Raw genomic sequence first — 12,388 nt, forward strand, 5'->3', positions numbered from 1 at the left:
GAGAGAGGATAACTTGCCAATTTCTCTTTTCCTTCCACAGGTTTGACCCACATGTTAACAAGTTTCTAGCGCATTGTAGAGTCCCAAGATAGAGGGAAGTTGACCCCTTAATTACCCCATGGAAAGAAACAACCACACAATCAGGAATATTTGCCTTGGACTCTTATGTTAGCTAGAAATAATTTTGGGATTTTTGCTTGTTTGTTTACTCTAGTTTTCATTTTAGTTCATACTAATTAAAACAACCTTGATGATGCAAAGCAGTCTGGAGACCAGGATTCTAGCACTTGGATGTCATTTTTCTTTGCTGAATGGAGATGACCATAGCTATTAAAGACCCTTCAGATGGCTATGGTGAGGAGAATAATGTACTAGCACTGTGTAAGTGTTTTTAAAAACTAGAAATGCAATGCTGTTTAAGACATCAGTTAATTAGGGAGCTAAAAAAAAGACAAACGAAAGATTTGTGCTCTGCTTTTAGCAGCCATGTGGGACCCCATAGAGGGTAACACGGAGCTTGATAAAAGTAACCATAACACACATGGAAAACTCAGACTGCTGTGGAATGGTGAAACGCTGAGTTTTCAGCGAAAGGCAAGCAAGCACATCATCCCTCATTAATTAACACAGCTGACGGGATGCTAAAAACTCCCAAAGGGTAAGTTAACCAATGCCTAAAGGTGCTTGGAGCACCAGACTTGGAACTCCTCATTTCCAAGATGTGAGTCATTCTCACAAGAGTGAAAAATTTCAAGGGGACTAAAACACTTTGCCAGGGAGAAGCTTAACTGTGTGTTTAGCCTGTATTTAAAATCACAAAAGCCAGCAAAAGAACTGCCTGCCATACTTTTCCATTATTCACATTTTCCTTGCTTTTATCAGCACACGTGGACATAGAGTGTTCACATAGCATCTGCTGGCCACAGCTGAAGAGGGAACACCCTCTTACATCATAGGAGTCTACAAAATGTCTTTTTGAAGCCTGGGAAAAGTCATTAGTAAACTGCAGCAACGAGGCTAGAACTAAACCTTTATGTTCTGCAAGATATGTTCTCTAGAATGACACATGCAGTGTCTCAGCACAGGCTAAAGGGCAAAAGGCACATTTTGGAGCCATCTTTGCTGAGGGAATACATTGATCTCAGGGAGTGACACACAGGATGTGTTCTTTATAATTTCCCCTGGGCAATTTCATAGATATGGGCACCATATGTGTTAGACTTTCAGAAACAATCCCCAAATCGAAAACTGTTTCATAAGCATACTCTCCTTGTCAGACACATGGCTTTATGGAGAAATTGGAAAATAGGGTTAGTTCAAGCTTAGATCACAAGAGCTTACTGCTATATAGAAGAACAACCTAGAAACTTACACTCTATAAATATTTTAAAATATAAAACTTGTATTTATTTTGCCCATGTCAGGCGTTAGTCCAGTAATTGACTTTTAAATTGCTATTGGGCTTGATATCAAGTATTTACTACTATTTGCCACAGCATTCTAAGCCAAACCAAGTGTTAAGGAATGGCTTAATAGACTGTAATGTAAGCTCCACAAATTCAATAGATATCTATATATACTATATAAATATATATACACACACATATAAAATGTATGTTTACTCTGTTCGCACCAGTGTCACCCAGGACATAAAGCATTGCCTGGTTTATAGCTATTATTCAGTAAATATTTGTTGAACAAATGAATGAATGTAGCTTTAGTCATCATTTTCATTGTTACAATGAAAGCTCATATTCATGCATTATTTATGAGGTCTCAGGCAGTGAGGTAAGTTTTTTTTTTGTTGTTTAATAGCATGGTCTTATTTAATCTTAATGACTTTAGTTGGCAAATATATTATTAATCTCATAATATGCATATGCCAAGAATTTAAGCATTTGGGGGCTGGTGCTGTGGTGTAATAGGCTAAGCCTCCACTTGCAGCATTGGTATCTCATATGGGCACTGGTTCATGTCTCAGCTGCTCATCTTCCAATCCAGCTCTCTGCTATGGCATGGGAAATCAGTAGAAGATGGCCCAAGTTCTTGGGCCCCTGCACCCACATGGGAGACCCAGAAGAAGCTCCTTGCTCCTGGCTTTGGATCGGCTCAGCTCTGGCTTTTCTGACCATTTGGGGAGTGAACCTGCAGATGGAAGACCTTTCTCTGTCTCTATTCTCTGTCTATAACTCTGCCTCTGAAATAAATAAAATCTTTTAAAAAAAGGAATTTAAGCCTTTGGAATTTGAATATTTAGGTAACTCACTGAAAGTCATAAAACCAGGAGTATGAGCCATATAATAGCCTAATACCAGATAATTATTATTGATAAATGTTTGTTTTTCATCTACTTGAAAGTCAGAGAAAGAGAATTGTTGTATAGACTTCAATCCTTATGATGAAATGGGAAGCATCCTTTTGTTTCTGGATAATAGAACTATAGTGTAGAATATAAGATTTGGAAAAACTTTGAAATTGTGTCCTTGCTAATATGGAAAATGGCACTCACTCAGGTATAGAGAAAAAGGCAGCCAATTTTCGGAGATTACTGGCTCATATACTGTTCCATATGGGTACAGCCTATAGGAATATCTACAGAGTTTTGTCAAAAGAAGCTGTTGATTTTACCTTTGCAATGGCAACTCTGCTCCTAAGGACAACCAAAATCAAGTTTCACCATAAGAAATGATCCATTGTTTCAACTGCATTGTGGGGCAGAAATTAAGTCTTGCTGTCAGCTCATATACTACATGGGATTCTTTAGTTCATTGTGCAAGAAAGTCTTTTCCTCCCCCTTGACCTTATATTAAACAGAGAGCAAAATGTTGAATGAAGAGAGAATAATAGCTGCTCTCGCTGCCATATTGCAGAGGCAAGAACTGAGTTCCCATTGTTTTCATAAAGTGGTTCTTCCATTTTGGATCTTGGAGAAGCTAATGGAGATTCAAACTCAGTGAGTCAGCATCCGGGAAAGGCTAGAGATAAGGTCAGAAGACCTCTTCTGAGAGGGGTCTGAGCACCCATTCCTTTCTAAAGTAACATCTCCCTTCTGTCCTCTCTTCATCCCATCATACTTCCTCCCTGTGCCTTGCTTGCTTTTCTAAGTAGCACTTAAGTATTCTACATGACTACTGGACCTTGTGTGTCTCAATGACTTGATGTGCTCTGTACCAACAACAGGGCTTGGCACATAACAGATATTCAATAAATATATTTTGAGGGGCTGGTGCTGTGGTATGGCAGGTGAAACTGCTTCCTGCAGTGCCAGCATCCCATATGGGCACCAGTTCAAGTCTGGGCTGCTCCAATTCTGATCCAGCTCTCTGCTATGGCCTGGAAAAGCAGTAGAAGATGGCCCAAGTCCTTGGGCCCCTGCACTGGCATGGGAGACCCGGAGGAAGCTCCTGGCTCCTGGCTTCAGATTGGCTCAGCTCCAGCTATTGTGGTCATCTGGGGAGTGACCCAGTGGATGGAAGACCTCTCTCTCTCTCTCTCTCTCTCTCTCGCTCTCGCTCTCTCTCTCCTTCTCTCTGTGTAACTCTGACTTTCAAGTAAATAAATAAATCTTTTAAAAATGCATATATATATATATTGAATAAATTAAGAAATCCACTTGGACTCAGGCAGTCAGGCTGATTGATAGGCACAGGCTCCTCCCCTCTCTTGGAACGGGGCAGTGAATGGATGCTGAGAGCTAAGCAAGCAACCACCAATCCAACAGCTTCTCCTTTGTGATTTTTTTTCTGGCTCCCTAATTTCTTGCCCAGATGTCTAAAACTAATCACTATGAGGAGTTCCAGACCAGCTCTAGAAGACCATTGGATAACAAAGAGAAAAGGCAAGTTATTCCTAAGAGCATTTTCAGCAATTGTGAATTATAATATGAGCAATTTTATGAGTTCAAGGGTCATGTTTGGGGCAAGAGGGATAAAGAGATTTTTATCAATCAAAACTATAGTATTCTTGGAGTATATGGTCTATTAATCCATACAGTATTTTGTATGTTGGTTCTAATGATTTGTGTGTGTGTGTGTCTGTGTGCTGTCTCTTCAATGGGAGAGACTGTGATGTCAACCAATTTGCAAAATTCAGACACACCAGCATTCAAATCATAGCTCTGCCATTTACTATCTACTTCAGAGAATCTGGCCCCCAGAACAAGCCCAGGTTGGAGTAGAATTCTGACCCTTCCTTTAGTGGTTGGATGATCTCAAACAGCTCACATAATACTTACCATCATCAGTTTGGAGCTAATCATATTGATTAATTAAAAAAATAATATTATAAGAAGGAATTCACTTAAGTATCTAAAAAGAAATGATCAGTTACTAGATTTCATTGATGTTAGTTTTCTGCCAGTAACTACCTAATTAGCCTGACTCCTTCCCTTAAACCCATTGTCCTAAGTTAGCACGTAGTAACTATGGTGAGGTGAAAACAAGAGGACTGGGAATCAGAGAAATGGATTCAAGTCTAAACTCTGCTTCCTATTGGCTATCTGATCTCAGACAACCACTTGAGGGTGGTCCAAATAAATCATTTGTCCTTAGATATGTAATTAATTAATATCTTTGAACTTCAGATTTTTAGGAACAGGATTGTGATTTTTTAACTTTAATATTCATAGCACTCACATAGTTGCATATCTATGAGATGGATGAATGTGGGTTACATGAAGTGTCCCAGCACCATGCTCTTTATCACAGTCACTGATGAGAACAGAAGAGAGCAAGTACTCATTTCCGAAGGGTGGTATACGTGAATATATGGCACAGTACACGACATACTGCATGTGTGTAATCAGTGGTTGTTGTTATCATTATTGTCACAAGCCATTGTTTTAACTCAAAGGAACAATAACAAGTGATAAAAGTGCACTTGCCTCTTTTCTTCATTATCTTCTTTTTAACTTGTAGGCAATATTTAAACATGGAACAAAGGATGATTAGACATTTAAAGAATGTTTCCTTAAAGAAGGCACTGCTCAGAATCAAATATAATAAACAGCAATAATAAATAGCAGACCTACTTCTGGAACCTAGAAATTTTTTCCCATAATTTATATTGTAATATGTAGAACAAAACTGGTAATATTAATACGGGCTGGTGATACTCTCCAGGAGTTTGGATACCTGTTTGTTTCTGGTAAGACATACTCATATAGTAATCATCCGATTACTAACAGTGAACTAGAAAGGTATTTTGAGCAAAAAGTTGTGATTCCCAAAATTTGCTGTATATCCAAACTACCAGAGAATCTGAAAACCACTGCTATGTGGCTCCAGTAACATTCTGAGTTACCAGATAGGGAGTGTGGCCAAGGCATGACAAGTTGTAAAATCTCCTCAGGAGATTCTAACATGCAACAAAGATTGGCAGTTGCCAGTTTAAGGCTCAGTAACTGGGGCTGGCATTGTGCTGTAGCCAGTAAAGCCACTCTCTGCAATGCAGGCATTCTACATGGACATCTGTTCTGGTTCCAACTGCTCCATTTCCAATATAGCCCCCTACTAATGCACCTGGGAAAGGCCCAAGTCCTTGGGGCCCTGTACTCCATTCGGGGACCCAGAAGCTCCTGGCTCCTGGCTTCTTCCTGGCCCAGCCCCAGCCATTGCAAACATTTGGGGAGTGAACCAGAGGATTGAAGATGTCTCTTTCTCTCTGTAAGTGTGCCTTTCAAATAAATAAAATAAATCTTAAAAAAAAGACTCTATGACCTCAATTGGATCGTTATGTATTTCCTCTGCTACTGTCCTCAATTAGAAACCTGATATAGACGACTACTTTAAATCCCCCAATAATCTTCACATTAGCACACATAACCCTCCAAAACACTGAGCAGGAACCCCCTGACCTCTTTTCCCTTGCCAGCTTTGAAGTTTGCCTTTTTTCCCCCAGTCCCATGGCACTTATCCTAGTAGAGACCCTGGAGCCAAGCCGGCAAGGTTAGGATACAGGTCTTTTAAAAGCTTTCCACCCCAGTGGTGTCTGGAGTTTCAGGTTTCAAATTTCTCTTCCTTTGCACATCAGTATTAACCAGTTACTGCCAGGGCATCAATTCTCCCAGTTGCTCTATTAGTTCCTGAACTTCATCTCAAACCTAGTTTGCAGGGAAGGATAAAATTAAAAAAAAAAAAAATAAGAAAGAAAGACTTGCCATGGGATCCCAATTCTGGGAATACCTGCCTTGGCTCTTGGGAACTGTTTACAGAGGTCAAAAATAAGTCAAAATCCTAGGTAGCCAAAAGTAGCAAAAATGCCAAGTCTCTTCATGAAATCTCTCTTGATCTTTCCCAAGGGCATAATATTCACAAATTATTTGATTACATTCCATCTACAATTTTACTAATACTTATGGAGTTCTTAATTTTTGTGAGACAAATTTTTTGTAAAGCTTTCTTTGCAGGTGAGGATATAGATGCAGTGTATGTAATGCTTCTAAACCGGTGCCTGAAACAAACTAGACATGTTAGAAATGATAGGTATCATTTCTCAGAGGCCACATCATATTTTGCCTCATATTATCATTGTTTAGAGACTCCTTAAATAGATTTTTAATTCATTTCATTAGTTTTATGCAGTATATATTCAATTAATAGGTATTCATTAATAAACCTTAATTTAAATAAAATATTTAGCAGTGTGACCTTAGTACACTTATTAGTAACATTTCCCTAGATTGTGGACAAGGCAGTATATAAGTAAGCTTCATATAGATAACACAAAATAAAATAATTTAAAACTATACATAGTGGGATGATACTTATTCTGTATCAAATACTGCTGGAGGAGGAGGGATTAAAAACCAACTTGGCAGGGGCATAAATATTTTTTCTACAGAGGGAGCAGTGCCCTACTCAGCTGACATTCCCGCTGCCACCAGGGCTGTCCTTGTAACCTGGTAGAGGGATATAGCCTGGTTATATAGAGGGATATAGCACAGGTGAAAAGAATCCAGGTGAAAACAAGGGGTTTATGCTCAGTCCTCCTATTGTGTGAAGTCATCACTTGCACTTCATGCCAGAGTCAGGAAGCTAACAATGTAACAAGCCACGTGTTCTTAGATTTAAAATGTTAGCTCTCAGGAAAGTCTGCCAGCTGGGAACTCCACTTGGATTCAGGGACAAAGGGCTTTCTTCCACAGTGCAAGTAATAGAAAATAATTGCATCAGTGAAAGATATATGTTTAAAAATTCAAGAAAATATTTTAAAATAAATCCTTTCCATCAGGTGTGGAAAAATATTTATGGTATTCAATTTAGTGGTGCTATATTCTGTAGACCTAGCCAAAATTATTAACTTCAAGCTAACTTACTTTCTAGTAACAGCTTCTTACTCATTTGCTACACAATTCCTATTTTCCAGGAAGCTCCTTATCATCCTTTCTTTCTGGAGAGTGACATTCAAATTTTCTTCAAGTCATCAATGTATTTTTATAGGCTGTATAATTTCTTTGGTAATGTAAGGATTCAATTCTACACACAATACATGCAACTCAGGAAATAAACATCTTTCAAAACATCTATAATACATTTTTTTATTCATCTGATTCTGGAAAAACCTAAGAAAAAGAGAATAGGAGGAATGATATTCTAGTTTCGATGTTTTAATGTAGAAATGTCCACCCGGAATTCAGAATTACATGGAAACTTCAAAAAGCTTGCAGAAAATGCAATTAAAGGTAAGCATTTGGCCTACTGGTGAAGACACTATTTAAGTCACCTCTGTCCCATTTCAGAATACCTCGGAGACAGTGGTAGTGGTGGCTCAAGCGACTGAGTTCTTGCCACCCACATGGGACACATGGATTGAGTTCCCGGCTCCCAGCACAGGCTGAAATTGCCTCACTCCAGCCCCAGCCACAGGGGGCATTTCAAGCAGCAGGGGTGAATGACAGCTAGTGTGTTTTCTCTTTCCCTTTCTCTCTCATAAATAAATAAATAAGTTTAAAACGATACGTTCACTTGGGTGAAATTTTCTTTAAACGCCATGCATTATTTTTACATGTAGTTTTCAGGAATGTCTGTCCGACAGCTGCAAACGCATACACACCTTTATACACATTCCACAGGAGGTACGTTAAAGCATTCAGCTTTCACAGAAAATGTAGAGGAATGTCCAAACTACCAGGAAAACCTTTGGTAGAGTACCATAGATATTCAGAAAAGGACACCTCAGCTGTGTGTGTAAACTTATTAGTGAATGAATCAACCTTCACGTACTAGAATGGAAAGAAGAAATAGTTTTAAGTTTAAGTTATTTTCAGCCCAATTCTTCAGCACAATTAAAATTTCATCTACAAATAGGTTGTTTTAGCTCTAAAGTTACAGAAATTATGTATGTTCATTTTAAATCTGCTACCATCCACTTGAAAATGTTAACCGTTACTAACTTATTAAAATGATCTTAAAATCAGAGCCCGACTTAACACCTCCAAAGTTCCAAGATCACCTGGCCTTCGGCGCAGCGGGAAATCGCAGCCCGCTTCGCGGAGTCATCCCGCCTCTGCCCAGCGCCTCCCTGCTCTGGCAAAGCGCCTCTGCTAGACACTGAGCTCACAGTCTGTATATCCTCAGGCCTCCAATTCGGGGAAGCCCTGCGCGGCCAATGGGGGCTCCCCAACCTATGGCGTCACGCCCCCTCGGGTGTGACGTCAAAGGCAAGCCCAGCCCAGCCACGTGGTGAGCGGGAGCGCAGCCTTTCTGGGCAGCCGTTCTGGAGATCCGCTCGGCAGCAACGGTCCTAAAGGGTGGGGACTGCGCTAGGGAGGAGCCGCCAGGGCTTCTCCAGGTCCCTGTGGGAGCGCGGCTGGCTTGCTGGCCCGCCCCGGAGGCGCGCCGGTCCGCAGTCCAGGTACTCAGCGCGGGTGGAGGCACAGGCGCTGGTGGAAACTGGCACCCGAGGCTGTGTAACCGGACCCTCCTCCGCAGACACCGCCTCTCCGCGCCCAGCCCCTCTTTCCAGCCTTAATTATCCTTTCAGCACCGCTTCCCCTCGGCTGCATTTCCTTAGCCAGAGAAAAAGCCTCTCGGGCCTCCTGGCTCTCACCCTCACACAGACCCTCCTTTCAGACCCGCCCGCCTGGTCGCAGGGACCCAGGTCTGAGCCCCGGCGCGCGCGCTGGGCGGGAACCAGCGGGACGCAATCCGCCCGAGGTGTGGACGGTCCGGCCCGCCTCAGACCCCGGCCTCCCTCCCACCTCCGCCCCCAGCCCAGGCTGCGCGCTCGGGACGCAGCCCCCCACTCATCCGCGGGACCGTGGGCCCGGCGCCGCGGAAGGAGCCGCGCCAGCGTGCGCCGTGCCACGTTGGAACTGGCTCCCGGGCAGCTCGGCCGCCGGAGCGCGCCGCGCGGTCCCCACGCACACCCAAGCCCCCGGGCGCGCCGGAGCGGAACCCGGGGATGTGCGCCCTCCTCCCTCTCGGCCCGCCAGCTGCACCGCGGGCGTCGGGGACCCCTGGCCGGCGAGAGGCTTGCGGAGCCGAGCTTAGCCCAGACAGAGCCAGCCTGACACTTTAATGGGGTGCGGGAAGTGCAAAGGAGGGGAGGCCCGGGGAAGGGGGAGTGGCCGAGCGAGACCGGTAGCTGCTCGGAGGTGGCGGAGGACCTCTCCTTCCCCCGGGGTCCGGGTTTTTCGGAGCTTGAGGACCGGGTCGCTTAACCCTTTGCAGACCAAGCAAGAGAAGCGAACAGTGAAACGCTCCAGGTTATCCTGGGGTTCGCCTCCCCACCCAGCGTGTGGGAAAAAGGAGAAGAGAGGAAAGGGGGCAACTGTGCAGAACGGAGTCTCTTTGCACTGGAGCAAGCCTTGTTGTCCAACCCAGGAGCCCCCCTGCCGCCCGGGAGGATGCGGGATGGAAAAGTACACCTCGGGTGTGCAGCCTTCCCAGCAGAGCGAGCACCTGGTCCCCGGGAAGGCAGCGGATTTCGGGCGAGAGGCGCGGGGATGGGCAAAGCCCGCGATGCGTGGCTAAGCCTCCGAGGGGTCTGAAAGAGTCCCTGGCTCCCAGTCTCCTGGAAAATCCTCAGCTCTCACACTCCCCTGTCGAAGGTGGCCTCATTTTGTTAACTCTTGGGCGAATGATTCCCCGGCTCTCCCTGTCCCGTTTGAGGACCTTCCCCGCTCGGTACACCGCGCCGCCGGGGGGAAACCTACCTTGTACAGCTCTCGGTCATAAATTCGGCCTCAGCCTGTCTGTGTGGTCCCGGAGGGTCGGTGGCAGGCAGTTTCCAAAACTGAGGTAATAAGAGGTCAGATGAATTTGAGACGCCCGGCCAAAAAAAATAAGAAAGTTAAAAACAACATTTAAAAAAGGATGGGGGAAGACTTAAAGGTTTGGTTCTCCCCCGCTGTGAAAAGGAATTTTCACTAATATTTTTCTTTATTATCTCCGTTTCACTTCAGTCTTCTAATTCTTAAAAAGAAAATGACCTCTACTTTAAAAAAAATAAATTAACTTTTTGTTGTTACTCCAGTCCCTTTCCCTCTGATAACGGAAAATTTCCTTTTTTTGTATTAAAAAAAAAAAAAAAAAAAAAAAAGCCGGGTGCAGGCTCCGCAGAAACGAGGAAGCGTAGAATCGGGAGAGGAGTCTGGCTGGGGCTGGTTTGGGTCCCTGGCTCAATGGGGCTGCTCGAAGCCAGGACGGGGTAATTCTTTCCAGACGTCTTGACTTCTCCTTCCCCGCTGTTGTTGCCTTGCTGCCTCCTCCAACTCACGGGGGTCTTAACAAGTGAGCTGGTGGGTGTTTTAATAGGACGGCGAAGGCAGCGGGGGCCGAGGGGTGGAGGAGGGAGGTGTGGACTGGGGAGCCGCGAGGGGAGGGAAATGGGAGGGCGGGCGCGCGGCCGGCGGGAGGGCGCGAGGGAGGGAGAAATTGGCCATTCAAAGCCCGCTCTGAGCTGGAGGCCGGTTCTAAACGCCAATGAATTCAATTAACTTGATTGTTAACGTGTGCAGAGCAACGCCGCGCGCTCCGGCTGGCCGCCACCTGATTCCCCGCTCGCCTCCTGCCGCGGAGCCGGGGGACAGCGCTTTGTAGCCCTCCATCGCCTCCTGCGAGGCTCCCTGGGCTGCCCTCTAGGCCGGCGGCTCCCCGGTGTGTTTGAGTAATTTGTTTTAGGGCCAAATGGTGCCCCTGGCTAATGGCAGTGGGGAGGGAGGGGAGGTACAGCTGGGGTTCTGTGTGTGTGTGTGTGTGTGTGTACCTGGAGTGTACACGTGGGTATACTTGGAACTTGTCTGTGTGTGTACCTGAAGCCTATGTGGAGTGTGTGTATGTGTGTGTGGGTACCTGAGCCCGTGTGTGTGTGTGTGTACCTGAAGCTTGTGGTGTGTGTGTGTGTGCGTGCTTGTGTGTACCTAGAGTGCACACGTGGGTATACTTGGAACTTGTCTGTGTGTATGTACCTGAAGCCTATGTAGTGTGTGTGCATGTGCGTGTGTATGTAGGTACCTGGAGCCCGTGTGTGTGTGGTTGTATCTGGAGTTTGTGTAGTGTGTGTGTGACTGTATCTGGAGCTTGTGTAGTGTGTGTGTGTACCTGTGTGTGTGTACCTGAAGCTTGTGTGGTGTGTTGTGTATATCTTGAGCTAATGTGAACTGTGTGTTTATATCTGGAGTCTTTGTGTATATAGGTACCTGGAGCTCATGTGTGTGTGACTGTGTGTCTGGAGCTTGGGTGGTGTGTGTGTGAGTACCTGAAGCTTGTGTGGGGTGTGTGTGTGTATGTACCTGAAGCATGTGTGTGTATATTTTTATCTGTGTGGGATGTGTGTATGTACGTACCCAGAAGACGTGTGTGCCTGTGTGGAGTGTGTGTGTCTACCTGGAGTGTGCATGTGTATGGATGTGTGTATATGTACATATGTACCTGAAACCCATGTATGTGTTCCTGGAGGTTGTGTGTGTATGTATACCTGAAGTTTGTGTGTGTGTATTTGTACCTGGAGCTTGTGTGGGATGTGTGTGTAGTATACTTGTACCTGGAGCCCATGTGTGTGTGTGTGTGTGTGTGTGTGTGAGTGTCTACCTGGAGTGTGCATGTGTGTGTACCTGGAGCTTGTGTGGGATGTGTGTGTGTATTTGTACCTGGAGCTGTGTGTGTGTGTGTGTGTATGTGTAGAACCTGTGTGTGTGCACCCAGAATCACAGGTGTGTGCATGTGCCTGTACACCTGTAGCCCACTGACGACGACACCTGGCACTCTAACCCCTTGGTGTCTGGTGTCAACCGAGTTTTAATCCTTTCTCCAGCCAACTCCACAGTTTGAAGCTGAGGGCAAGTACTGAAGCTCTCCAGGTACAGAAGTGTCTGCCGTGAAAGACAAATAAAGAAAAGTATCATTGTGCGGCCTTTTTATTTTTCCTCAACCTGCTCCCCTAATGT

The 12,388-nt window shown here is 44.8% G+C and overlaps 1 protein-coding gene across 1 annotated transcript in view; it reads right to left on the reverse strand.

Moving 5' to 3' along the window:
- Positions 1-10,858, reverse strand: part of HAS2 (hyaluronan synthase 2) — a 29,192-nt gene extending 18,334 nt beyond the window's left edge. Inside the window, exon 1 of the mRNA XM_008255640.5 lies at positions 10,157-10,858. The gene's annotated coding sequence lies outside the window, so the exon portion shown is untranslated. The remainder of the gene's footprint in view (positions 1-10,156) is intronic.
- Between the last annotated feature and the right edge of the window lie 1,530 nt (positions 10,859-12,388).

This window comes from Oryctolagus cuniculus, chromosome 6 (assembly GCF_051225735.1).
Source record: "Oryctolagus cuniculus isolate XC-2025 breed Fujian yellow rabbit chromosome 6, ASM5122573v1, whole genome shotgun sequence".
NCBI lineage: Eukaryota > Metazoa > Chordata > Mammalia > Lagomorpha > Leporidae > Oryctolagus > Oryctolagus cuniculus.